The sequence below is a fragment of the Macaca thibetana genome, chromosome 4 (assembly GCF_024542745.1).
Source record: "Macaca thibetana thibetana isolate TM-01 chromosome 4, ASM2454274v1, whole genome shotgun sequence".
In the NCBI taxonomy this organism is placed as follows: Eukaryota; Metazoa; Chordata; class Mammalia; order Primates; family Cercopithecidae; genus Macaca; species Macaca thibetana.
Window position 1 is genome coordinate 27,266,993 of NC_065581.1, and position 5,309 is coordinate 27,272,301.

Genomic DNA, 5,309 nt, shown 5'->3' on the forward strand with positions numbered 1-5,309 from the left:
GGTCACTTCCGGTCCTTACGAGAGAGCCCCGCTCCGCCCCGCACGCCGGCGCCGGGCGGGCACACTGGACCAGCGTTCCCAGAACACTCCGCGACGAGGTTGCTGAACTTCATTTCCCAGAGGCTTTAGCTAACGTTTCGCGTTCGCCCTGCGCAGTGCCGCACATTTTCGCCGCCAGTCATTTGTTCCTGTTTCAGGTATGCGTGTGCATTGTAAACTTGTCTGACTGAACTGATTTTAAGAAATACACGTCTACTGACCAGGCGCAGTGGCTCACGTCTGTTATCTCAGCACTTTGGGAGGCCGAGCTGGGTGGATCACTAGGTCAGGAGTTCGAGACTCAGCCTGGCCAATATGGTGACACCCTCGTCTCTACTAAAAATACCAAAATTATGGTGGTGGCGCGCGCCTGTAGTCCCAGCTACTCGGGAGGCTGAAGCAGGAGAACGGTGTGAATCCGGGAGGCAGAGGTTGCAGTCAGTCGAGATCGCGCCACTGCACTCCAGCCTGGGCGGCACAGCGAGACTCCGTCTCAAAGAAACAAAAAAGAAAAGAAAAAAAAAAAGAAATACACGTCTGCACACAGTTTTAAAACGCAAACAATCGTTACCTTTATTACATGTTCTACCTTATATTTTCTGTTCTACTCCTTTGTCATTTTGAAAATACTGGTAGTTACCCATTAAAATTGTTTTCACGACTCTCAATTGAGTGGCGACCAACTTTATTTATTTATTTATTTTGAGACGGAGTCTAGCTCTGTTGCTCAGGCTGGAGTCCAATGGCACGATCTCGGCTCAGTGCAACCTCCACCTCTCGGGTTCAAGCGATTCTCCTGCCTGAGCCTCCCGAGTAGCTGGGATTACAGGCATGCACCACCATCCCCGGCTAATTTTTGTATTTTCAGTAGAGACGGGGTTTCACCATATTGGCCAGGCTGGTCTCAAACTCCTGACTTCAAATGATCCGCCCGCCTCGGCCTCCCAAAGTGCTGGGATTGCGGGCGTGAGCCACTGCGCCCGGCCCCAACATGTTTTTCTAATGCTTAAGGAAACCCGGAGATGATATTAGCATGTTTTGCCCCTCAGTAAAGCATCTTATATGCCTGTGTCAGCCAGCACATAGCTGCATATAGCCCAAGGCCAGTCTGTCCGTCACTGTGTCCTTGGCAGAAAAAAAGAATCCAACAAATCGGTAGATTTTTATATTTAAGACGTGGCACTTGCATTTTACTGTGCTGGTGTGCATTCCCAGCATTTGGATAAGGGGCCGAGGTCAAGTCTCTCAGACTGTTGGCTGACAAACATTAAACCTGGAAATCCTAACACTGAGTATATGAAAAACAATTACAGTCAAGGGAACATGATAGAGAAAGCTTCGATCATCTTAGAGAATGCATATATTGTCATGAAGAGAACATTGGTTTAAAAAAATAAAACAAATGTTTAAGAGAATGAAAAGACAAGGCACAGACTGGGAGAAAATATTTGCAAAATACATATCTGATAAAGGACTGATATCCAAAATATGTAAGAACTCTTAAAACTCAACAATAAGGAAACAAACCGATTAAAAAAACAGGCCAAAGACCCTAACAGATGTCACCAAAGAAGATATACAGATGGCAAATAAGCATATGAAAAGATGCTGCACATCATATGTCCTCAGGGAAATGCAAATTAAAACAATGGGGTGCTACTATACACCTATCAAAATGGCCAAAATCCAGGACCCTGACAATACCAAATGCTGACAAGGATGTGGAGCAACAGGAACTTTCATTCATTGCTGGTGGGAATGCAAAACGTTAGAGCCATGCTGGAGGACAGTTTGACAATTTCTTACAAAACTAAACATGCTCTTACCATACGATCTAGTAATTGTGTTCCTTGGTATTTATGCAAAGGAGTTGAAAATGTATGTCCACACAAAACGTGCCTAAGAATGTTTATAGCAGTGTTGTTCATGATAGGCAAAACTTGGAAGCAGCCAAGATGTCCTTCAGTACATGAATGAATACATAAACTATGGTACATTCGGACAATGAAATATTCAGTAAGGAAAATAAATGAGCTATCAAGCTACCAAAAAGGAAGAAGAACAGAAGACCATTAAGTGCATATTGGTAAGTGAAAGAAGTCAATCTGGAAAAGGCTACATACTGTATAATTCCATCTATATAACATCCCTGAAAATGCTAATCTATGGAAACAGCAAAGATTAGTGGTTGCCAGGGGCTTAGGGGGAGGGAAAAAGGGAAGAATAAGTGATGTTCAGTGGATTTTAAGAGGGAAGAATAAGTGACGTTCAGTGGATTTTTAAGGCAGCGAAACTATTCTGTATGATATAGTAATGGTGGATACATGTTGTTATACATTTGTTAAAACCCATAGACTATACAGCACAAAAGTGACCCGTAATATAAACTATGGTCTTTAGTTAATAATAATTTATGAACATTGGCTCATCAATTGTAATAAATATACCACACTAATGCAAGATGTTAATAATAAAGAGACTGGGAGAGAAAGGGGGAAGGAAGGAGTATACTGAAACTCTACTTTCCACTCAATTTTTCTATAAACCTAAAACTGTTCCAAAAGTTTTCTATTAAATTTAAAATATAAGAATGTTAAATATGCTTATGGTAAGGTCTCAGAAGGAAATTAATGACATGCAGTTAGAAACTGAAGGAATGATGATCTTGTTATAAAGAGGGAGAGACTTGGCTGAATTGTATTCTACAGTTGGGTGGAAAACAGAATTTGTACATGATGAACTTGAATATTTAGCTGAGAATACTTCCAAGTAAAATGTGGAATGTGCAACCTGGTTAGTTATTGCTGCTTATGGTGAAATGCATGAGGAAAGAAATAAACTGAGGAAGGAACTATTCAGCAAAAGGAACCAGCACTCATGATTTGGAAAACTTTTAGCCATACCTTATACAAATGAGACTTTCAATACATATTGAGGACACAGAAAGATATAATTTCTGTCTTCAGCAACTTCTCTATCTCTATGTTGCTCAAAGTGGCCTCCAACTCCTGACCTCAAGCAATCCTCCCACCTCGGCCTCCCTAAATGATGGGGTTACAATCCATAAGCCACTGAACCCAGCCCTCAGAAACCTTTTGTGCTTAAAAAAACACCTCAGCAAAATACAAAGCAACTAGTGATATATTTGAACTAAAATTACTAATCAACTGTTGGCTTGTTTGTTTTACTGTAACCATGACTAGGGACTGGCCACAGCTGCAATCTTATTTGTTTTACTGGGCTGAAAACAAAAACATGGTAGAATGGATCTCAGTAAAGGTAGAGAGTCAGGACTTAGTTGCAGGAAACAAAAACTAGTCCAGTTTCTACTTTAGCCCTAAATTGGAAACAAATCAAATGTCCTTCTATACTTAAAAAGGCAAATTGTCAATTTTTCTTCAAATACAAGGAATACCAAAGAAAATAAATTATTTTCTACAAAGAAAAAAAAAATTAGCTAGGCATGGTGGTGCATGCTTCTATTCCTAGCTACTCTGGAGGCTGAGGCAGAAGGATGGCTTGTGCCCAAGAGTTCAGGTTACAGTAAGCTATGATGGTGCCACTGCACTGCAGTCTGTGTGACAGAGTAAGACCCTGATTCTAATTTTTTTTTATTTTTTAAAACAGATTTTTGATATTTCTGTGGTATCTAACTGTATTCAAAGCTGGAGTTGCAAATGATTTCAGCAAAAAAATATATATAAAGAAATGCTTAACAAAAATATGTCCACCAAATAAAAAGGATGTGATATGCATGAACTATGAACAACAATCTATAACACAATTTATATCTGTATGGACACCTCGCTAACCCATCAAACTGCTTCATGTCTATCCCCTCAAATTATAGTCTTCCATAAATCTAGTGAATTTCTTTTAGTCTTCTTTTGACCCTGTAGGGGTGAGAGAATCTTTTTTCTCCGCTCTGGAGTTTGGTTATCTGAGTCTGAGAAATAAAGTTGCCAGTAGACAGATTAACAGAAGCAAAGGCATACACATTTATTATGCACATATGCACAGGGGTCCCAGAAAGTGTAAGTGAGACTCAAAGAAGGGGCAGATGGTTGAAGCTTAAATAGGTCTTGGAGCTACATAAAGAAATAGGGGCTTGAAGGCTCCTGGAAGGTGGTGGCGAGAAGTAATGTGAGGGTTAGGGCAGGAACTACTCTGGTAAAAAAGCTTGTCTTATTACACAGATAAAGTCTCTCAAGTAGCAGCCCTCAGAAAGGTGGTGAAGAAAAGAATTGAAGTCTGGCTTGGCGAGATGTCCCAGGCGTGGAGACCTTTAGTTTTCTCTCCTGGGATCTGAGTTAATCTTCTCTGGTTTAGTACAGATTCCAGGAGAGGGTTCATGACAATCTCTTTCCTTCTGGAGGAACTTCCCTGAGTCAAATAAGGGAAACTTCAGTGAAAGCCCCTCCCTGCCATTCCGGAATGAAAGAGGATCAGGAGGCAGTGGGGCTGCGGAAGGTCAGAGAGACTTTGGTTCTGAGGTTCTTAGGTTGTTCAAAGTACTCAGCACTTCCAAGAGCCATACTTTGGGGTATCGTTTTCTGAGCGCTAACAAGGCTCCTCAGAAAATCTGTCTTTTCCATCCCGCTCTTCCTTTCTTCTCTTCCTCTTTCTCCTCTTCTTTCTCCTTCATCCTCTTATTTCTACCTCCTGTCCCTCCTTCCTTTCTTCTCCCTTCTGGTCACTTTCTTCTCTCCCTCTTCCTCCTTGTCCCTCTTCCTCATTTATCTACTTAGTCGACATGGTTTCTTAGCTTGCGATTGTTTCCCTCTTTTCTTAGATTAGTATATGGTTCCAAGAAGTAGACGAAAGCCAGTTACAGTAATCTGTGCACCCGAAGGGCTCAGGAAAACTCCAGGACCGGCTGCTTTAGACTTCAATACCGAAGCACAAGAGAAAAAGAAAATATACTGCGTGGGTTAGATTTTGAGAGAAGGAGCGTCTGCCTTGGCCAAAAATCAAAGTAGGATCTTCCTTTTTGATAGGTAACCCGGTTCCATGGGAACTCATGAATCGTCTATAAATTTCTTTCTTAACCCAACTGGAGCGCGGAAGCGCATTGTGAAATGCAAAATGCCGTGCAAACGCGACTGGGTAGATACTTCCTTGGGTTGGTGTGAGCCTAGAGACTTAGGGACCTCATCAGAGCAAGAAAGTGCAAGTAGGGTTTTCTGCATCATTTTCTGGCCCTCCAGTTCAGACACAAATCAGAAGTTAGTCCCTTCTTGAAAGGCATTAGCATTCATCAAGGAGCCTCA